Source organism: Osmerus eperlanus, chromosome 2, assembly GCF_963692335.1.
Source record: "Osmerus eperlanus chromosome 2, fOsmEpe2.1, whole genome shotgun sequence".
Lineage (NCBI taxonomy): Eukaryota > Metazoa > Chordata > Actinopteri > Osmeriformes > Osmeridae > Osmerus > Osmerus eperlanus.
In genome coordinates this window covers 21,782,991-21,805,403 of record NC_085019.1, presented here as the reverse complement: position 1 = coordinate 21,805,403, position 22,413 = coordinate 21,782,991, and the positions used below count along the sequence as shown (strand labels likewise).

General features: G+C 57.4%; 1 long non-coding RNA gene and 2 pseudogenes across 1 annotated transcript; 1 reads left to right on the top strand and 2 right to left on the bottom strand.

Annotated features, from left to right (window-relative positions):
* Positions 1 to 876: 876 nt before the first annotated feature.
* On the bottom strand, positions 877 to 5,312 carry LOC134038465 (cuticle collagen 2C-like; annotated as a pseudogene).
* A 4,400-nt stretch (positions 5,313 to 9,712) lies between these two features.
* On the bottom strand, positions 9,713 to 10,225 carry LOC134038457 (cuticle collagen 2C-like; annotated as a pseudogene).
* A 9,448-nt stretch (positions 10,226 to 19,673) lies between these two features.
* Positions 19,674 to 20,596, top strand: LOC134015211 (uncharacterized). The gene is made up of 4 exons (XR_009929084.1): positions 19,674 to 19,964; positions 20,049 to 20,168; positions 20,246 to 20,364; positions 20,452 to 20,596. It is a non-coding gene; the product is annotated as an uncharacterized LOC134015211 (long non-coding RNA).
* The last annotated feature ends 1,817 nt before the right edge of the window (positions 20,597 to 22,413 follow it).

Sequence of the window (22,413 nt, the reverse complement as noted above, 5' to 3'; positions counted from 1 at the left end):
AACAGGTTCCCCCGGGTCCCCTCAGTTACCAGGACAGCCAGGTTCCCCCGGGTCCCCCCAGTTTCCAGGCTCACCTCAGTTACCAGGGTTGGCAGGTTCCCCAGGCTCCCCCCAGTATCCAGGGCAGCCAGGGTCCCCCCAGTATCCAGGGCTGCCAGGTTCCCCTGAGTCCCCTCAGTTCCCAGGCCTGCCAGGTTCCCCTGAGTACCCTCAGTATCCAGGGCAGCCAGGGTCCCCCCAGTATCCAGGGCTGCCAGGTTCCCCCGGGTTCCCTCAGTTACCAGGCCAGCCAGGTTCCCCTGGGTTCCCAGGCCAGCCAGGTTCCCCCAGCTCCCCTCAGTTACCAGGGCTGCCAGGTTTCTCTGAGTCCCCTCAGTATCCAGGGCAGCCAGGGTCCCCTCAGTTCCCAGGCCTGCCAGGTTCCCCTGAGTCCCCTCAGTTCCCAGGCCTGCCAGGTTCCCCTGAGTCCCCTCAGCTTCCGGGCTCCCCTCAGTTTCCAGGACTGCCAGGTTCCCCAGGCTCTCAATTTCCAGGGCTGCCAGGTTCCCCAGGCTCTTCTCAGTTTCCAGGGATGCCAGGTTCCCCAGGGTCACCCCAGTATCCAGGCCAGCCAGGTTCCCCTGAGTCCCCTCAGTTCCCAGGCCAGCCAGGTTCCCCTGAGTCCCCTCAGTTCCCAGGCCAGCCAGGTTCCCCTGGGTCCCCCCAGTATCCAGGGCAGCAAGGGTCCCCTCAGTATCCAGGGCAGCCAGGTTTCGCTGAGTCCCCTCAGTTACCAGGCCAGCCAGGTTCCCCCGGGTCCCCCCAGTATCCAGGGCTGCCAGGATCCCCTCAATTCCCAGGCTCCACTCAGTTACCAGGGTTGGCAGGTTCCCCAGGCTCCCCCCAGTATCCAGGGCAGCCAGGTTTCCCCGGGTTCCCTCAGTTACCAGGCCAGCCAGGTTCCCCCGGGTTCCCAGGCCAGCCAGGTTCCCCCGGCTCCCCTCAGTATCCAGGGCTGCCAGGTTTCCCTGAGTCCCCTCAGTATCCAGGGCTGCCAGGTTCCCCCGGGTTCCCTCAGTTACCAGGCCAGCCAGGTTCCCCTGGGTTCCCAGGCCAGCCAGGTTCCCCCAGCTCCCCTCAGTATCCAGGGCTGCCAGGGTCCCCCCAGTTTCCAGGGCTGCCAGGTTTCCCCGGGTTCCCTCAGTTACCAGGCCAGCCAGGTTCCCCCGGGTTCCCAGGCCAGCCAGGTTCCCCCAGCTCCCCTCAATATCCAGGGCTGCCAGGTTTCCCTGAGTCCCCTCAGTATCCAGGGCTGCCAGGTTCCCCCGGGTTCCCTCAGTTACCAGGCCAGCCAGGTTCCCCTGGGTTCCCAGGCCAGCCAGGTTCCCCCAGCTCCCCTCAGTATCCAGGCCTGCCAGGTTCCCCTGAGTCCCCTCAGTTCCCAGGCCTGCCAGGTTCCCCTGAGTCCCCTCAGCTTCCGGGCTCCCCTCAGTTTCCAGGACTGCCAGGTTCCCCAGGCTCTCAGTTTCCAGGACTGCCAGGTTCCCCAGGCTCTCAATTTCCAGGGCTGCCAGGTTCCCCAGGCTCTTCTCAGTTTCCAGGGATGCCAGGTTCCCCAGGGTCACCCCAGTATCCAGGTCTGCCAGGTTCCCCCGAGTCCCCTCAGTTCCCAGGGCTGCCAGGGTCCCCTCAGTATCCAGGGCAGCCAGGGTCCCCTCAGTATCCAGGGCAGCCAGGTTTCGCTGAGTCCCCTCAGTTACCAGGCCAGCCAGGTTCCCCTGGGTCCCCCCAGTATCCAGGGCTGCCAGGATCCCCTCAGTTCCCAGGCTCCACTCAGTTACCAGGGTTGCCAGGTTCCCCAGGCTCCCCCCAGTATCCAGGGCAGCCAGGGTCCCCCCAGTATCCAGGGCTGCCAGGTTCCCCCGGGTTCCCTCAGTTACCAGGCCAGCCAGGTTCCCCCGGGTTCCCAGGCCAGCCAGGTTCCCCCAGCTCCCCTCAGTTACCAGGGCTGCCAGGTTTCCCTGAGTCCCCTCAGTATCCAGGGCTGCCAGGTTCCCCCGGGTTCCCTCAGTTGCCAGGTTCCCCCGGGTTCCCAGGCCAGCCAGGTTCCCCCAGCTCCCCTCAGTTACCAGGGCTGCCAGGTTTCCCTGAGTCCCCTCAGTATCCAGGGCTGCCAGGTTCCCCCGGGTTCCCTCAGTTGCCAGGTTCCCCCGGGTTCCCTCAGTTACCAGGCCAGCCAGGTTCCCCCGGGTTCCCAGGCCAGCCAGGTTCCCCCGGGTTCCCAGGCCAGCCAGGTTCCCCCAGCTCCCCTCAGTTACCAGGGCTGCCAGGTTTCCCTGAGTCCCCTCATTATCCAGGGCAGCCAGGGTCCCCCCAGTATCCAGGGCTGCCAGGTTCCCCCGGGTTCCCTCAGTTACCAGGCCAGCCAGGTTCCCCCGGGTTACCAGGCCAGCCAGGTTCCCCCAGCTCCCCTCAGTTACCAGGGCTGCCAGGTTTCCCCGGGTTCCCTCAGTTGCCAGGTTCCCCCGGGTTCCCAGGCCAGCCAGGTTCCCCCAGCTCCCCTCAGTTACCAGGGCTGCCAGGTTTCCCTGAGTCCCCTCAGTATCCAGGGCAGCCAGGGTCCCCCCAGTATCCAGGGCTGCCAGGTTCCCCCGGGTTCCCTCAGTTGCCAGGCCATCCAGGTTCCCCTGGGTCCCCCCAGTTTCCAGACTCCCCTCAGTTTCCAGGGTCCCCCCCGTATCCAGGGCTGCCAGGTTTCCCCAGACCGTTCCCAACCACTGCAAGCCTTTCCAATTCTGACTCGGCAGAGCTGCCTCCATACCCCTGGTTCCCGGGCTTCCCTCTATTACCCAGACCGCTCCCAGCAACTGCCACTACAAGAGCTACGCCAGGGCTTCCTTACCACTCTTTTCCAAGGTCCCCTCAGTACCCCTGGTCTCTGACTCCTGCCAACATAGCTGGACCCACTCATCCCCAGAGGCCTCCCTGTGTTAACTCCGCCCACTACAAACGCAAGCCAAAGAGGGTTAAGCAGATGGTCCCTCCAGTGTACAACATTATGTTCCGGGACGATGCTTCCCTTCAGTTGAATGTTACACAGGCTCCAGCAGGGACCCCCAAGTCTTCCACCACTGCTGGTGTCGAGGACCAGAGGAGGATTCCTGGGTTTGGTTCTGCCAGTAGGGGTGCCCTCCCTCCTCCACCTGCTGAGGACTCGTAGCAAGTGACTCTTAACAATTCTTTTGAGTAGTTGTGTAATGTCACTTCTGCACTTTTATAATAAAGAATTCTTAACTTTAAACTGACTGGGTTGGAATTTGTTGCTGTGAACATGAATTTCTGTATGGCATGGTTTGATCATTAACTTGTTTGATTTAAATGCTTGAAACTTTACCGAGTTGGTTATTTGACATGCAGTTCTGCCCAATGGATTTGTGTACTCTAATATACTTATTCACAAGTCCGTTGGTAAGACTTTCACTCTAGACCAAAAGTGCTTGCGTTTGTCTGCCCCTCACAAAGGAAGCAGCGCTCTGAAGTGACTTTCTAGAGGATTATTGGGTTTCAGAGTGCTACTGTATAGCCCAGGCTGACACTTTCTATCCTTCAGCAGCCACGCTGAAACCACAGTTCTGTCGGCGCCTTACTCTGGTTTTGAGAATAATCTAACAAAACATTTGCCACGATTGCAGTGCAGACTTTAAAATGTAGCCTTGCCTTTTCCTCAAACCTTATAGATTCTTATGAACAAGCTACTAAAACCGATAGTCTTTGTTGTAAATATGTTAACGTTTTAAGAATGGACATTTTATTGTGGGTGCCACCGTAGCTCATTAGCTGAGACCTTGATGCAGCGGCCTCAGTTCGAATCCAGCGCCGGTCATTTCTGCATGTCACCCCCCCTACATTTCCTTTCTCAACTGTCTAATAAAGGCCAACAATATATCTTAAAACATTCTGCATATTTTATTGTACATGTGGTTTTACAGGCAGGCGCTAGACTGCCTCTGAAACGACAACGCCTCACCATTTTAATGCTACGGAGGAGACACCAGAACCTCCTGAGGGTGCAGGTGGGGACCAGAAGCCATCCCCCTCCCCTGACTTGGAGCCCCCAGATGAGGACCCACCCAGATCCAACGTGTCGGGCGGAGTCCCAGCTGTCTCTCAGGAGAATGACTGTAAAAAAATAAATAAGAAAGCTGACAAACCAGCTACAGATCCAGCTTTTCAATTCTCTCTCATAGTCTGGATGGTAATTACTTGACATTATTCAAATCAATTATTAATATATTTCATAACATATTAATAATATTTCAGAAGCAAACTGTAAGTTCAAAAACAGACATAACTAAATGGATGTAATAAAAATAATTGGAAAGTAATATTTATATGATTTCCGAGTCAGATTGGCATGAGCTCATCAGCACTAAATTGACTGAAACACATTGCCAATTGGGAGCATCAAAGTGAACCAACCCCTCTACTCTGAACAACCACTGAGAAAGTCACTTCATGACAGTGATCCAATTGCACTTCAGGTGCGTTTGAATGAAGTCTTGCCCACCTCAAATTTACAAATTTGATTGGTCGTCCAATTTGAGCGAGCACCTTAAAGCTGTGTAGAATGTGTATTTGCGTTATGTTGGGTAGGGCCGCGTTGAGAGGTTGTTCAACATGGTGTGGTGTAATTCTCAGTTTTGCTTCTTGGTACTGAGGACTTTGGCCTGTTTTGTAGCAGTTTCCTATGGAAGTATTAGAGATGGGAGCACATTTAGGTTAACAAATGAAGAGACCGATCCGACGGAATTCGAAACCAAATTTAGAAGAGACTTCCTTCGTGACGCAAATGAGCCCAGATCTCCGACTGGCGTCGTAACTGGAAACGGCTCTCTTGCCTTTGATTCAGACGGTCGGGAGTCTAACCAAACAACAGGCATGGCTTGTGAGTATACACGACATCCCTCAAGTTGGCCAACGCGTGTTTAGCGGTTCCTCCAGTATAGTAACTTCCTCCCTACTGTTTTAGCTCGGCACCTGTTGATGAATGCTAAACTAAAACGCATGGGACCTTCGGTGCAGTGCGCTGATGATGCTATGACCTTGCGGGTGAAGGGAGGGAAGACTCCTCATTTTCTGGTTGACAATGGTGAGATCAATGATGCATTTCTGTGGATTTCCCGTGAAAACGGCGAGTAGTTTGATCTGAGGATCTGCTTTCTGCAGGTGACGGGACTCTCATTCCCGTGACTCGGATGCCTTCTCAGTGTGGATTCTCTGTGAGAAGGTCACGCAGAGATGTGCTTTTTGTAGCTCCATACCAAGGCTGCCATGTTACTCAACGGGTAATTCATAATGAAGCAATGGCAGACTAGAGACGCCCCTCTTTTTATTTGGTTGCATTTGAGCCAAGTGGTCTACTCTTCCAACAGGGTGGAGATCATGTACTGCATTTAAAGCTGTGGGGGGAATCCATGACAATGTCTTGTCCTCTTGCACCTCCTCGCCCTTCAGTCTCCTGCCTCAGAAACGGCATGGTGTTGAATATGGGTAACATTGCAGCAGATGCACTCTCTGTAAAAGGTACATTTCAGCAGTTGCTCTCGTTTTGAAACAAGCCAATCCGAGTTTGTCTACTGTGTTTCAACAACCGTTTGCCAAGTGACCTGATGGTTAACTCTTTCTCGTTTAGTCTCTAACGTATGGGAGCCCCTGCTGTCATCCAGACAACTTTGTGGATTTTCTGTGGCATCACATTCTAGCAGATTGATGATCAGGGCTCCTTACAAAGAACCCTGCGTCAAGATGGAGGTTTAGTGCCAACTTCTGATCACAAATATGTGTATGGTGTATATTTGGGTCTTCCACTAATGCTTTTGTGTTTACAGGATCAGGTGCATGTTCTTGTCCTGCTGATGAATGGCCAACAGTTTGCAGTATCCTGCCCATCTCCACCTGCTGCTCCGGCAACAACTGATCCCCTGACACCAGACAATCTTCCTTACCCTCAGTTTCCAGGGCTGCCGGGCTCCCCCGGGTCCCCCCAGTATCCAGGGCTGCCGGGGTCCCCCCAGTATCCAGGGCTGCCGGGCTCCCCCGGGTCCCCCCAGTATCCAGGGCTGCCGGGCTCCCCCGGGTCCCCCCAGTATCCAGGGGTGCCGGGCTCCCCCGGGTCCCCCCAGTATCCAGGCCAGCCAGGTTCCCCCGGGTCCCCCCAGTTTCCAGGGTCCCCCCAGTATCCAGGGCAGCCAGGGTCCCCTCAGTATCCAGGGCTGCCAGGTTACCCCGGCTCCCCCCAGTTTCCAGGCTCACCTCAGTTCCCAGGGCTGCCAGGTTCCCCCCAGTTCCCAGGGCTGCCAGGGTCCCCTCAGTTCCCAGGCCTGCCAGGTTCCCCTGAGTACCCTCAGTATCCAGGGCAGCCAGGTTCACCTCAGTATCCAGGGCAGCCAGGTTCCCCTCAGTCCCCTCAGCTTCCAGGGTCCCTCGAGTATCCAGGGCAGCCAGGTTCCACAGGGTCCCCCCAGTTTCCGGGCTCCCCTCAGTTTCCAGGACTGCCAGGTTCCCCAGGCTCTCCTCAATTTCCAGGGCTGCCAGGTTCCCCAGGGTCCCCCCAATATCCAGGTCTGCCAGGTTCCTCAGGGTCCCCTCAGTTCCCAGGCTCACCTCAGTTACCAGAGCTGCCAGGTTCCCCCCAGTATCCAGGGCTGCCGGGTTCCCCCGGGACCCCTCAGTTTCCAGGTTCCCCTGGGTCCCCCCAGTTCCCAGGCCAGCCAGGTTCCCCCGGGTCCCCCCAGTTTCCAGGGTCCCCCCAGTATCCAGCACTGCCAGGTTCCCCAGGCTCTCCTCAATTTCCAGGTCTGCCAGGGTTCCCTCAGTTCCCAGGCCTGCCAGGTTCCCCTGAGTACCCTCAGTATCCAGGGCAGCCAGGTTCCCCTCAGTATCCAGGGCAGCCAGGTTCCCCTCAGTCCCCTCAGCTTCCAGGGTCCCTCGAGTATCCAGGGCAGCCAGTTTCCCCTCAGTCCCCTCAGCTTCCGGCCTCACCTCAGTTACCAGGGCAGCCAGGTTCCCCCGGGTCCCCCCAGTTTCCAGGCTCACCTCAGTTACCAGGGTTGGCAGGTTCCCCAGGCTCCCCCCAGTATCCAGGGCAGCCAGGGTCCCCCCAGTATCCAGGGCTGCCAGGTTCCCCTGAGTCCCCTCAGTTCCCAGGCCTGCCAGGTTTCCCTGAGTACCCTCAGTATCCAGGGCAGCCAGGGTCCCCCCAGTATCCAGGGCTGCCAGGTTCCCCCGGGTTCCCTCAGTTACCAGGCCAGCCAGGTTCCCCTGGGTTCCCAGGCCAGCCAGGTTCCCCCAGCTCCCCTCAGTTACCAGGGCTGCCAGGTTTCCCTGAGTCCCCTCAGTATCCAGGGCAGCCAGGGTCCCCTCAGTTCCCAGGCCTGCCAGGTTCCCCTGAGTCCCCTCGGTTCCCAGGCCTGCCAGGTTCCCCTGAGTCCCCTCAGCTTCCGGGCTCCCCTCAGTTTCCAGGACTGCCAGGTTCCCCAGGCTCTCAATTTCCAGGGCTGCCAGGTTCCCCAGGCTCTCAATTTCCAGGGCTGCCAGGTTCCCCAGGCTCTTCTCAGTTTCCAGGGATGCCAGGTTCCCCAGGGTCACCCCAGTATCCAGGCCAGCCAGGTTCCCCTGAGTCCCCTCAGTTCCCAGGCCAGCCAGGTTCCCCTGAGTCCCCTCAGTTCCCAGGCCAGCCAGGTTCCCCCGGGTCCCCCCAGTATCCAGGGCTGCCAGGGTCCCCTCAGTATCCAGGGCAGCCAGGGTCCCCTCAGTATCCAGGGCAGCCAGGTTTCGCTGAGTCCCCTCAGTTACCAGGCCAGCCAGGTTCCCCCGGGTCCCCCCAGTATCCAGGGCTGCCAGGATACCCTCAGTTCCCAGGCTCCACTCAGTTACCAGGGTTGGCAGGTTCCCCAGGCTCCCCCCAGTATCCAGGGCAGCCAGGGTCCCCCCAGTATCCAGGGCTGCCAGGTTCCCCCGGGTTCCCTCAGTTACCAGGCCAGCCAGGTTCCCCCGGGTTCCCAGGCCAGCCAGGTTCCCCCAGCTCCCCTCAGTTACCAGGGCTGCCAGGTTTCCCTGAGTCCCCTCAGTATCCAGGGCTGCCAGGTTCCCCCGGGTTCCCTCAGTTACCAGGCCAGCCAGGTTCCCCCGGGTTCCCAGGCCAGCCAGGTTCCCCCAGCTCCCCTCAGTTACCAGGGCTGCCAGGTTTCCCTGAGTCCCCTCAGTATCCAGGGCTGCCAGGTTCCCCCGGGTTCCCTCAGTTGCCAGGTTCCCCCGGGTTCCCAGGCCAGCCAGGTTCCCCCAGCTCCCCTCAGTTACCAGGGCTGCCAGGTTTCCCTGAGTCCCCTCAGTATCCAGGGCAGCCAGGGTCCCCGCAGTATCCAGGGCTGCCAGGTTCCCCCGGGTTCCCTCAGTTACCAGGCCAGCCAGGTTCCCCCGGGTTCCCAGGCCAGCCAGGTTCCCCCAGCTCCCCTCAGTTACCAGGGCTGCCAGGTTTCCCTGAGTCCCCTCAGTATCCAGGGCTGCCAGGTTCCCCCGGGTTCCCTCAGTTGCCAGGTTCCCCCGGGTTCCCAGGCCAGCCAGGTTCCCCCAGCTCCCCTCAGTTACCAGGGCTGCCAGGTTTCCCTGAGTCCCCTCAGTATCCAGGGCAGCCAGGGTCCCCTCAGTTCCCAGGCCTGCCAGGTTCCCCTGAGTCCCCTCGGTTCCCAGGCCTGCCAGGTTCCCCTGAGTCCCCTCAGCTTCCGGGCTCCCCTCAGTTTCCAGGACTGCCAGGTTCCCCAGGCTCTCAATTTCCAGGGCTGCCAGGTTCCCCAGGCTCTCAATTTCCAGGGCTGCCAGGTTCCCCAGGGTCACCCCAGTATCCAGGCCAGCCAGGTTCCCCTGAGTCCCCTCAGTTCCCAGGCCAGCCAGGTTCCCCTGAGTCCCCTCAGTTCCCAGGCCAGCCAGGTTCCCCCGGGTGCCCCCGGTATCCAGGGCTGCCAGGGTCCCCTCAGTATCCAGGGCAGCCAGGGTCCCCTCAGTATCCAGGGCAGCCAGGTTTCGCTGAGTCCCCTCAGTTACCAGGCCAGCCAGGTTCCCCCGGGTCCCCCCAGTATCCAGGGCTGCCAGGATACCCTCAGTTCCCAGGCTCCACTCAGTTACCAGGGTTGGCAGGTTCCCCAGGCTCCCCCCAGTATCCAGGGCAGCCAGGGTCCCCCCAGTATCCAGGGCTGCCAGGTTCCCCCGGGTTCCCTCAGTTACCAGGCCAGCCAGGTTCCCCCGGGTTCCCAGGCCAGCCAGGTTCCCCCAGCTCCCCTCAGTTACCAGGGCTGCCAGGTTTCCCTGAGTACCCTCAGTATCCAGGGCTGCCAGGTTCCCCCGGGTTCCCTCAGTTACCAGGCCAGCCAGGTTCCCCCGGGTTCCCAGGCCAGCCAGGTTCCCCCAGCTCCCCTCAGTTACCAGGGCTGCCAGGTTTCCCTGAGTCCCCTCAGTATCCAGGGCTGCCAGGTTCCCCCGGGTTCCCTCAGTTGCCAGGTTCCCCCGGGTTCCCAGGCCAGCCAGGTTCCCCCAGCTCCCCTCAGTTACCAGGGCTGCCAGGTTTCCCTGAGTCCCCTCAGTATCCAGGGCAGCCAGGGTCCCCGCAGTATCCAGGGCTGCCAGGTTCCCCCGGGTTCCCTCAGTTACCAGGCCAGCCAGGTTCCCCCGGGTTCCCAGGCCAGCCAGGTTCCCCCAGCTCCCCTCAGTTACCAGGGCTGCCAGGTTTCCCTGAGTCCCCTCAGTATCCAGGGCTGCCAGGTTCCCCCGGGTTCCCTCAGTTAACAGGCCAGCCAGGTTCCCCCGGGTTCCCAGGCCAGCCAGGTTCCCCCAGCTCCCCTCAGTTACCAGGGCTGCCAGGTTTCCCTGAGTCCCCTCAGTATCCAGGGCTGCCAGGTTCCCCCGGGTTCCCTCAGTTGCCAGGTTCCCCCGGGTTCCCAGGCCAGCCAGGTTCCCCCAGCTCCCCTCAGTTACCAGGGCTGCCAGGTTCCCCCGGATTCCCTCAGTTACCAGGCCAGCCAGGTTCCCCCGGGTTCCCAGGCCAGCCAGGTTCCCCCAGCTCCCCTCAGTTACCAGGGCTGCCAGGTTTCCCTGAGTCCCCTCAGTATCCAGGGCTGCCAGGTTCCCCCGGGTTCCCTCAGTTGCCAGGTTCCCCCGGGTTCCCAGGCCAGCCAGGTTCCCCCAGCTCCCCTCAGTTACCAGGGCTGCCAGGTTTCCCTGAGTCCCCTCAGTATCCAGGGCAGCCAGGGTCCCCCCAGTATCCAGGGCTGCCAGGTTCCCCCGGGTTCCCTCAGTTGCCAGGCCATCCAGGTTCCCCTGGGTCCCCCCAGTTTCCAGACTCCCCTCAGTTTCCAGGGTCCCCCCCGTATCCAGGGCTGCCAGGTTTCCCCAGACCGTTCCCAACCACTGCAAGCCTTTCCAATTCTGACTCGGCAGAGCTGCCTCCATACCCCTGGTTCCCGGGCTTCCCTCTATTACCCAGACCGCTCCCAGCAACTGCCACTACAAGAGCTACGCCAGGGCTTCCTTACCACTCTTTTCCAAGGTCCCCTCAGTACCCCTGGTCTCTGACTCCTGCCAACATAGCTGGACCCACTCATCCCCAGAGGCCTCCCTGTGTTAACTCCGCCCACTACAAACGCAAGCCAAAGAGGGTTAAGCAGATGGTCCCTCCAGTGTACAACATTATGTTCCGGGACGATGCTTCCCTTCAGTTGAATGTTACACAGGCTCCAGCAGGGACCCCCAAGTCTTCCACCACTGCTGGTGTCGAGGACCAGAGGAGGATTCCTGGGTTTGGTTCTGCCAGTAGGGGTGCCCTCCCTCCTCCACCTGCTGAGGACTCGTAGCAAGTGACTCTTAACAATTCTTTTGAGTAGTTGTGTAATGTCACTTCTGCACTTTTATAATAAAGAATTCTTAACTTTAAACTGACTGGGTTGGAATTTGTTGCTGTGAACATGAATTTCTGTATGGCATGGTTTGATCATTAACTTGTTTGATTTAAATGCTTGAAACTTTACCGAGTTGGTTATTTGACATGCAGTTCTGCCCAATGGATTTGTGTACTCTAATATACTTATTCACAAGTCCGTTGGTAAGACTTTCACTCTAGACCAAAAGTGCTTGCGTTTGTCTGCCCCTCACAAAGGAAGCAGCGCTCTGAAGTGACTTTCTAGAGGATTATTGGGTTTCAGAGTGCTACTGTATAGCCCAGGCTGACACTTTCTATCCTTCAGCAGCCACGCTGAAACCACAGTTCTGTCGGCGCCTTACTCTGGTTTTGAGAATAATCTAACAAAACATTTGCCACGATTGCAGTGCAGACTTTAAAATGTAGCCTTGCCTTTTCCTCAAACCTTATAGATTCTTATGAACAAGCTACTAAAACCGATAGTCTTTGTTGTAAATATGTTAACGTTTTAAGAATGGACATTTTATTGTGGGTGCCACCGTAGCTCATTAGCTGAGACCTTGATGCAGCGGCCTCAGTTCGAATCCAGCGCCGGTCATTTCTGCATGTCACCCCCCCTACATTTCCTTTCTCAACTGTCTAATAAAGGCCAACAATATATCTTAAAACATTCTGCATATTTTATTGTACATGTGGTTTTACAGGCAGGCGCTAGACTGCCTCTGAAACGACAACGCCTCACCATTTTAATGCTACGGAGGAGACACCAGAACCTCCTGAGGGTGCAGGTGGGGACCAGAAGCCATCCCCCTCCCCTGACTTGGAGCCCCCAGATGAGGACCCACCCAGATCCAACGTGTCGGGCGGAGTCCCAGCTGTCTCTCAGGAGAATGACTGTAAAAAAATAAATAAGAAAGCTGACAAACCAGCTACAGATCCAGCTTTTCAATTCTCTCTCATAGTCTGGATGGTAATTACTTGACATTATTCAAATCAATTATTAATATATTTCATAACATATTAATAATATTTCAGAAGCAAACTGTAAGTTCAAAAACAGACATAACTAAATGGATGTAATAAAAATAATTGGAAAGTAATATTTATATGATTTCCGAGTCAGATTGGCATGAGCTCATCAGCACTAAATTGACTGAAACACATTGCCAATTGGGAGCATCAAAGTGAACCAACCCCTCTACTCTGAACAACCACTGAGAAAGTCACTTCATGACAGTGATCCAATTGCACTTCAGGTGCGTTTGAATGAAGTCTTGCCCACCTCAAATTTACAAATTTGATTGGTCGTCCAATTTGAGCGAGCACCTTAAAGCTGTGTAGAATGTGTATTTGCGTTATGTTGGGTAGGGCCGCGTTGAGAGGTTGTTCAACATGGTGTGGTGTAATTCTCAGTTTTGCTTCTTGGTACTGAGGACTTTGGCCTGTTTTGTAGCAGTTTCCTATGGAAGTATTAGAGATGGGAGCACATTTAGGTTAACAAATGAAGAGACCGATCCGACGGAATTCGAAACCAAATTTAGAAGAGACTTCCTTCGTGACGCAAATGAGCCCAGATCTCCGACTGGCGTCGTAACTGGAAACGGCTCTCTTGCCTTTGATTCAGACGGTCGGGAGTCTAACCAAACAACAGGCATGGCTTGTGAGTATACACGACATCCCTCAAGTTGGCCAACGCGTGTTTAGCGGTTCCTCCAGTATAGTAACTTCCTCCCTACTGTTTTAGCTCGGCACCTGTTGATGAATGCTAAACTAAAACGCATGGGACCTTCGGTGCAGTGCGCTGATGATGCTATGACCTTGCGGGTGAAGGGAGGGAAGACTCCTCATTTTCTGGTTGACAATGGTGAGATCAATGATGCATTTCTGTGGATTTCCCGTGAAAACGGCGAGTAGTTTGATCTGAGGATCTGCTTTCTGCAGGTGACGGGACTCTCATTCCCGTGACTCGGATGCCTTCTCAGTGTGGATTCTCTGTGAGAAGGTCACGCAGAGATGTGCTTTTTGTAGCTCCATACCAAGGCTGCCATGTTACTCAACGGGTAATTCATAATGAAGCAATGGCAGACTAGAGACGCCCCTCTTTTTATTTGGTTGCATTTGAGCCAAGTGGTCTACTCTTCCAACAGGGTGGAGATCATGTACTGCATTTAAAGCTGTGGGGGGAATCCATGACAATGTCTTGTCCTCTTGCACCTCCTCGCCCTTCAGTCTCCTGCCTCAGAAACGGCATGGTGTTGAATATGGGTAACATTGCAGCAGATGCACTCTCTGTAAAAGGTACATTTCAGCAGTTGCTCTCGTTTTGAAACAAGCCAATCCGAGTTTGTCTACTGTGTTTCAACAACCGTTTGCCAAGTGACCTGATGGTTAACTCTTTCTCGTTTAGTCTCTAACGTATGGGAGCCCCTGCTGTCATCCAGACAACTTTGTGGATTTTCTGTGGCATCACATTCTAGCAGATTGATGATCAGGGCTCCTTACAAAGAACCCTGCGTCAAGATGGAGGTTTAGTGCCAACTTCTGATCACAAATATGTGTATGGTGTATATTTGGGTCTTCCACTAATGCTTTTGTGTTTACAGGATCAGGTGCATGTTCTTGTCCTGCTGATGAATGGCCAACAGTTTGCAGTATCCTGCCCATCTCCACCTGCTGCTCCGGCAACAACTGATCCCCTGACACCAGACAATCTTCCTTACCCTCAGTTTCCAGGGCTGCCGGGCTCCCCCGGGTCCCCCCAGTATCCAGGGCTGCCGGGGTCCCCCCAGTATCCAGGGCTGCCGGGCTCCCCCGGGTCCCCCCAGTATCCAGGGCTGCCGGGCTCCCCCGGGTCCCCCCAGTATCCAGGGGTGCCGGGCTCCCCCGGGTCCCCCCAGTATCCAGGCCAGCCAGGTTCCCCCGGGTCCCCCCAGTTTCCAGGGTCCCCCCAGTATCCAGGGCAGCCAGGGTCCCCTCAGTATCCAGGGCTGCCAGGTTACCCCGGCTCCCCCCAGTTTCCAGGCTCACCTCAGTTCCCAGGGCTGCCAGGTTCCCCCCAGTTCCCAGGGCTGCCAGGGTCCCCTCAGTTCCCAGGCCTGCCAGGTTCCCCTGAGTACCCTCAGTATCCAGGGCAGCCAGGTTCACCTCAGTATCCAGGGCAGCCAGGTTCCCCTCAGTCCCCTCAGCTTCCAGGGTCCCTCGAGTATCCAGGGCAGCCAGGTTCCACAGGGTCCCCCCAGTTTCCGGGCTCCCCTCAGTTTCCAGGACTGCCAGGTTCCCCAGGCTCTCCTCAATATCCAGGTCTGCCAGGTTCCTCAGGGTCCCCTCAGTTCCCAGGCTCACCTCAGTTACCAGAGCTGCCAGGTTCCCCCCAGTATCCAGGGCTGCCGGGTTCCCCCGGGACCCCTCAGTTTCCAGGTTCCCCTGGGTCCCCCCAGTTCCCAGGCCAGCCAGGTTCCCCCGGGTCCCCCCAGTTTCCAGGGTCCCCCCAGTATCCAGCACTGCCAGGTTCCCCAGGCTCTCCTCAATTTCCAGGTCTGCCAGGGTTCCCTCAGTTCCCAGGCCTGCCAGGTTCCCCTGAGTACCCTCAGTATCCAGGGCAGCCAGGTTCCCCTCAGTATCCAGGGCAGCCAGGTTCCCCTCAGTCCCCTCAGCTTCCAGGGTCCCTCGAGTATCCAGGGCAGCCAGTTTCCCCTCAGTCCCCTCAGCTTCCGGCCTCACCTCAGTTACCAGGGCAGCCAGGTTCCCCCGGGTCCCCCCAGTTTCCAGGCTCACCTCAGTTACCAGGGTTGGCAGGTTCCCCAGGCTCCCCCCAGTATCCAGGGCAGCCAGGGTCCCCCCAGTATCCAGGGCTGCCAGGTTCCCCTGAGTCCCCTCAGTTCCCAGGCCTGCCAGGTTTCCCTGAGTACCCTCAGTATCCAGGGCAGCCAGGGTCCCCCCAGTATCCAGGGCTGCCAGGTTCCCCCGGGTTCCCTCAGTTACCAGGCCAGCCAGGTTCCCCTGGGTTCCCAGGCCAGCCAGGTTCCCCCAGCTCCCCTCAGTTACCAGGGCTGCCAGGTTTCCCTGAGTCCCCTCAGTATCCAGGGCAGCCAGGGTCCCCTCAGTTCCCAGGCCTGCCAGGTTCCCCTGAGTCCCCTCGGTTCCCAGGCCTGCCAGGTTCCCCTGAGTCCCCTCAGCTTCCGGGCTCCCCTCAGTTTCCAGGACTGCCAGGTTCCCCAGGCTCTCAATTTCCAGGGCTGCCAGGTTCCCCAGGCTCTCAATTTCCAGGGCTGCCAGGTTCCCCAGGCTCTTCTCAGTTTCCAGGGATGCCAGGTTCCCCAGGGTCACCCCAGTATCCAGGCCAGCCAGGTTCCCCTGAGTCCCCTCAGTTCCCAGGCCAGCCAGGTTCCCCTGAGTCCCCTCAGTTCCCAGGCCAGCCAGGTTCCCCCGGGTCCCCCCAGTATCCAGGGCTGCCAGGGTCCCCTCAGTATCCAGGGCAGCCAGGGTCCCCTCAGTATCCAGGGCAGCCAGGTTTCGCTGAGTCCCCTCAGTTACCAGGCCAGCCAGGTTCCCCCGGGTCCCCCCAGTATCCAGGGCTGCCAGGATACCCTCAGTTCCCAGGCTCCACTCAGTTACCAGGGTTGGCAGGTTCCCCAGGCTCCCCCCAGTATCCAGGGCAGCCAGGGTCCCCCCAGTATCCAGGGCTGCCAGGTTCCCCCGGGTTCCCTCAGTTACCAGGCCAGCCAGGTTCCCCCGGGTTCCCAGGCCAGCCAGGTTCCCCCAGCTCCCCTCAGTTACCAGGGCTGCCAGGTTTCCCTGAGTCCCCTCAGTATCCAGGGCTGCCAGGTTCCCCCGGGTTCCCTCAGTTACCAGGCCAGCCAGGTTCCCCCGGGTTCCCAGGCCAGCCAGGTTCCCCCAGCTCCCCTCAGTTACCAGGGCTGCCAGGTTTCCCTGAGTCCCCTCAGTATCCAGGGCTGCCAGGTTCCCCCGGGTTCCCTCAGTTGCCAGGTTCCCCCGGGTTCCCAGGCCAGCCAGGTTCCCCCAGCTCCCCTCAGTTACCAGGGCTGCCAGGTTTCCCTGAGTCCCCTCAGTATCCAGGGCAGCCAGGGTCCCCGCAGTATCCAGGGCTGCCAGGTTCCCCCGGGTTCCCTCAGTTACCAGGCCAGCCAGGTTCCCCCGGGTTCCCAGGCCAGCCAGGTTCCCCCAGCTCCCCTCAGTTACCAGGGCTGCCAGGTTTCCCTGAGTCCCCTCAGTATCCAGGGCTGCCAGGTTCCCCCGGGTTCCCTCAGTTGCCAGGTTCCCCCGGGTTCCCAGGCCAGCCAGGTTCCCCCAGCTCCCCTCAGTTACCAGGGCTGCCAGGTTTCCCTGAGTCCCCTCAGTATCCAGGGCAGCCAGGGTCCCCTCAGTTCCCAGGCCTGCCAGGTTCCCCTGAGTCCCCTCGGTTCCCAGGCCTGCCAGGTTCCCCTGAGTCCCCTCAGCTTCCGGGCTCCCCTCAGTTTCCAGGACTGCCAGGTTCCCCAGGCTCTCAATTTCCAGGGCTGCCAGGTTCCCCAGGCTCTCAATTTCCAGGGCTGCCAGGTTCCCCAGGGTCACCCCAGTATCCAGGCCAGCCAGGTTCCCCTGAGTCCCCTCAGTTCCCAGGCCAGCCAGGTTCCCCTGAGTCCCCTCAGTTCCCAGGCCAGCCAGGTTCCCCCGGGTCCCCCCAGTATCCAGGGCTGCCAGGGTCCCCTCAGTATCCAGGGCAGCCAGGGTCCCCTCAGTATCCAGGGCAGCCAGGTTTCGCTGAGTCCCCTCAGTTACCAGGCCAGCCAGGTTCCCCCGGGTCCCCCCAGTATCCAGGGCTGCCAGGATACCCTCAGTTCCCAGGCTCCACTCAGTTACCAGGGTTGGCAGGTTCCCCAGGCTCCCCCCAGTATCCAGGGCAGCCAGGGTCCCCCCAGTATCCAGGGCTGCCAGGTTCCCCCGGGTTCCCTCAGTTACCAGGCCAGCCAGGTTCCCCCGGGTTCCCAGGCCAGCCAGGTTCCCCCAGCTCCCCTCAGTTACCAGGGCTGCCAGGTTTCCCTGAGTACCCTCAGTATCCAGGGCTGCCAGGTTCCCCCGGGTTCCCTCAGTTACCAGGCCAGCCAGGTTCCCCCGGGTTCCCAGGCCAGCCAGGTTCCCCCAGCTCCCCTCAGTTACCAGGGCTGCCAGGTTTCCCTGAGTCCCCTCAGTATCCAGGGCTGCCAGGTTCCCCCGGGTTCCCTCAGTTACCAGGCCAGCCAGGTTCCCCCGGGTTCCCAGGCCAGCCAGGTTCCCCCAGCTCCCCTCAGTTACCAGGGCTGCCAGGTTTCCCTGAGTCCCCTCAGTATCCAGGGCTGCCAGGTTCCCCCGGGTTCCCTCAGTTGCCAGGTTCCCCCGGGTTCCCAGGCCAGCCAGGTTCCCCCAGCTCCCCTCAGTTACCAGGGCTGCCAGGTTCCCCTGGGTTCCCTCAGTTACCAGGCCAGCCAGGTTCCCCCGGGTTCCCAGGCCAGCCAGGTTCCCCCAGCTCCCCTCAGTTACCAGGGCTGCCAGGTTTCCCTGAGTCCCCTCAGTATCCAGGGCTGCCAGGTTCCCCCGGGTTCCCTCAGTTGCCAGGTTCCCCCGGGTTCCCAGGCCAGCCAGGTTCCCCCAGCTCCCCTCAGTTACCAGGGCTGCCAGGTTTCCCTGAGTCCCCTCAGTATCCAGGGCAGCCAGGGTCCCCCCAGTATCCAGGGCTGCCAGGTTCCCCCGGGTTCCCTCAGTTGCCAGGCCATCCAGGTTCCCCTGGGTCCCCCCAGTTTCCAGACTCCCCTCAGTTTCCAGGGTCCCCCCCGTATCCAGGGCTGCCAGGTTTCCCCAGACCGTTCCCAACCACTGCAAGCCTTTCCAATTCTGACTCGGCAGAGCTGCCTCCATACCCCTGGTTCCCGGGCTTCCCTCTATTACCCAGACCGCTCCCAGCAACTGCCACTACAAGAGCTACGCCAGGGCTTCCTTACCACTCTTTTCCAAGGTCCCCTCAGTACCCCTGGTCTCTGACTCCTGCCAACATAGCTGGACCCACTCATCCCCAGAGGCCTCCCTGTGTTAACTCCGCCCACTACAAACGCAAGCCAAAGAGGGTTAAGCAGATGGTCCCTCCAGTGTACAACATTATGTTCCGGGACGATGCTTCCCTTCAGTTGAATGTTACACAGGCTCCAGCAGGGACCCCCAAGTCTTCCACCACTGCTGGTGTCGAGGACCAGAGGAGGATTCCTGGGTTTGGTTCTGCCAGTAGGGGTGCCCTCCCTCCTCCACCTGCTGAGGACTCGTAGCAAGTGACTCTTAACAATTCTTTTGAGTAGTTGTGTAATGTCACTTCTGCACTTTTATAATAAAGAATTCTTAACTTTAAACTGACTGGGTTGGAATTTGTTGCTGTGAACATGAATTTCTGTATGGCATGGTTTGATCATTAACTTGTTTGATTTAAATGCTTGAAACTTTACCGAGTTGGTTATTTGACATGCAGTTCTGCCCAATGGATTTGTGTACTCTAATATACTTATTCACAAGTCCGTTGGTAAGACTTTCACTCTAGACCAAAAGTGCTTGCGTTTGTCTGCCCCTCACAAAGGAAGCAGCGCTCTGAAGTGACTTTCTAGAGGATTATTGGCTTTCAGAGTGCTACTGTATAGCCCAGGCTGACACTTTCTATCCTTCAGCAGCCACGCTGAAACCACAGTTCTGTCGGCGCCTTACTCTGGTTTTGAGAATAATCTAACAAAACATTTGCCACGATTGCAGTGCAGACTTTAAAATGTAGCCTTGCCTTTTCCTCAAACCTTATAGATTCTTATGAACAAGCTACTAAAACCGATAGTCTTTGTTGTAAATATGTTAACGTTTTAAGAATGGACATTTTATTGTGGGTGCCACCGTAGCTCATTAGCTGAGACCTTGATGCAGCGGCCTCAGTTCGAATCCAGCGCCGGTCATTTCTGCATGTCACCCCCCCCTACATTTCCTTTCTCAACTGTCTAATAAAGGCCAACAATATATCTTAAAACATTCTGCATATTTTATTGTACATGTGGTTTTACAGGCAGGCGCTAGACTGCCTCTGAAACGACAACGCCTCACCATTTTAATGCTACGGAGGAGACACCAGAACCTCCTGAGGGTGCAGGTGGGGACCAGAAGCCATCCCCCTCCCCTGACTTGGAGCCCCCAGATGAGGACCCACCCAGATCCAACGTGTCGGGCGGAGTCCCAGCTGTCTCTCAGGAGAATGACTGTAAAAAAAATAAATAAGAAAGCTGACAAACCAGCTACAGATCCAGCTTTTCAATTCTCTCTCATAGTCTGGATGGTAATTACTTGACATTATTCAAATCAATTATTAATATATTTCATAACATATTAATAATATTTCAGAAGCAAACTGTAAGTTCAAAAACAGACATAACTAAATGGATGTAATAAAAATAATTGGAAAGTAATATTTATATGATTTCCGAGTCAGATTGGCATGAGCTCATCAGCACTAAATTGACTGAAACACATTGCCAATTGGGAGCATCAAAGTGAACCAACCCCTCTACTCTGAACAACCACTGAGAAAGTCACTTCATGACAGTGATCCAATTGCACTTCAGGTGCGTTTGAATGAAGTCTTGCCCACCTCAAATTTACAAATTTGATTGGTCGTCCAATTTGAGCGAGCACCTTAAAGCTGTGTAGAATGTGTATTTGCGTTATGTTGGGTAGGGCCGCGTTGAGAGGTTGTTCAACATGGTGTGGTGTAATTCTCAGTTTTGCTTCTTGGTACTGAGGACTTTGGCCTGTTTTGTAGCAGTTTCCTATGGAAGTATTAGAGATGGGAGCACATTTAGGTTAACAAATGAAGAGACCGATCCGACGGAATTCGAAACCAAATTTAGAAGAGACTTCCTTCGTGACGCAAATGAGCCCAGATCTCCGACTGGCGTCGTAACTGGAAACGGCTCTCTTGCCTTTGATTCAGACGGTCGGGAGTCTAACCAAACAACAGGCATGGCTTGTGAGTATACACGACATCCCTCAAGTTGGCCAACGCGTGTTTAGCGGTTCCTCCAGTATAGTAACTTCCTCCCTACTGTTTTAGCTCGGCACCTGTTGATGAATGCTAAACTAAAACGCATGGGACATTCGGTGCAGTGCGCTGATGATGCTATGACCTTGCGGGTGAAGGGAGGGAAGACTCCTCATTTTCTGGTTGACAATGGTGAGATCAATGATGCATTTCTGTGGATTTCCCGTGAAAACGGCGAGTAGTTTGATCTGAGGATCTGCTTTCTGCAGGTGACGGGACTCTCATTCCCGTGACTCGGATGCCTTCTCAGTGTGGATTCTCTGTGAGAAGGTCACGCAGAGATGTGCTTTTTGTAGCTCCATACCAAGGCTGCCATGTTACTCAACGGGTAATTCATAATGAAGCAATGGCAGACTAGAGACGCCCCTCTTTTTATTTGGTTGCATTTGAGCCAAGTGGTCTACTCTTCCAACAGGGTGGAGATCATGTACTGCATTTAAAGCTGTGGGGGGAATCCATGACAATGTCTTGTCCTCTTGCACCTCCTCGCCCTTCAGTCTCCTGCCTCAGAAACGGCATGGTGTTGAATATGGGTAACATTGCAGCAGATGCACTCTCTGTAAAAGGTACATTTCAGCAGTTGCTCTCGTTTTGAAACAAGCCAATCCGAGTTTGTCTACTGTGTTTCAACAACCGTTTGCCAAGTGACCTGATGGTTAACTCTCTCGTTTAGTCTAACGTATGGGAGCCCCTGCTGTCATCCAGACAACTTTGTGGATTTTCTGTGGCATCACATTCTAGCAGATTGATGATCAGGGCTCCTTACAAAGAACCCTGCGTCAAGATGGAGGTTTAGTGCCAACTTCTGATCACAAATATGTGTATGGTGTATATTTGGGTCTTCCACTAATGCTTTTGTGTTTACAGGATCAGGTGCATGTTCTTGTCCTGCTGATGAATGGCCAACAGTTTGCAGTATCCTGCCCATCTCCACCTGCTGCTCCGGCAACAACTGATCCCCTGACACCAGACAATCTTCCTTACCCTCAGTTTCCAGGGCTGCCGGGCTCCCCCGGGTCCCCCCAGTATCCAGGGCTGCCGGGGTCCCCCCAGTATCCAGGGGTGCCGGGCTCCCCCGGGTCCCCCCAGTATCCAGGCCAGCCAGGTTCCCCCGGGTCCCCCCAGTTTCCAGGGTCCCCCCAGTATCCAGGGCAGCCAGGGTCCCCTCAGTATCCAGGGCTGCCAGGTTACCCTGGCTCCCCCCAGTTTCCAGGCTCACCTCAGTTACCAGGGCTGGCAGGTTCCCCCCAGTTCCCAGGGCTGCCGGGTTCCCCCGGGACCCCCCAGTTTACAGAGTACCCCGGGTTCCCTCAGTTAACAGGCTCCCCCCAGTATCCAGGGCTGCCAGGGTCCCCTCAGTATCCAGGGCTGCCAGGTTACCACGGGTTCCCTCAGTTACCAGGCCAGCCAGCTTCCCCCGGGTCCCCCCAGTTTCCAGGTTCCCCCCAGTTCCCAGGGCTGCCGGGTCCTCAATTTCCAGGTCTGCCAGGGTTCCCTCAGTTCCCAGGCCTGCCAGGTTCCCCTGAGTACCCTCAGTATCCAGGGTAGCCAGGTTCCCCTCAGTATCCAGGGCAGCCAGGTTCCCCTCAGTCCCCTCAGCTTCCAGGGTCCCTCGAGTATCCAGGGCAGCCAGGTTCCCCTCAGTCCCCTCAGCTTCCGGGGTCACCTCAGTTACCAGGGCTAACAGGTTCCCCCGGGTCCCCTCAGTTACCAGGACAGCCAGGTTCCCCCGGGTCCCCCCAGTTTCCAGGCTCACCTCAGTTACCAGGGTTGGCAGGTTCCCCAGGCTCCCCCCAGTATCCAGGGCAGCCAGGGTCCCCCCAGTATCCAGGCCTGCCAGGTTCCCCTGAGTACCCTCAGTATCCAGGGCAGCCAGGGTCCCCCCAGTATCCAGGGCTGCCAGGTTCCCCCGGGTTCCCTCAGTTACCAGGCCAGCCAGGTTCCCCTGGGTTCCCAGGCCAGCCAGGTTCCCCCAGCTCCCCTCAGTTACCAGGGCTGCCAGGTTTCCCTGAGTCCCCTCAGTATCCAGGGCAGCCAGGGTCCCCCCAGTTCCCAGGCCTGCCAGGTTCCCCTGAGTCCCCTCAGTTCCCAGGCCTGCCAGGTTCCCCTGAGTCCCCTCAGTTCCCAGGCCTGCCAGGTTCCCCTGAGTCCCCTCAGTTCCCAGGCCTGCCAGGTTCCCCTGAGTCCCCTCAGTTCCCAGGCCTGCCAGGTTCCCCTGAGTCCCCTCAGTTCCCAGGCCTGCCAGGTTCCCCTGAGTCCCCTCAGCTTCCGGGCTCCCCTCAGTTTCCAGGACTGCCAGGTTCCCCAGGCTCTCAATTTCCAGGGCTGCCAGGTTCCCCAGGCTCTCAATTTCCAGGGCTGCCAGGTTCCCCAGGCT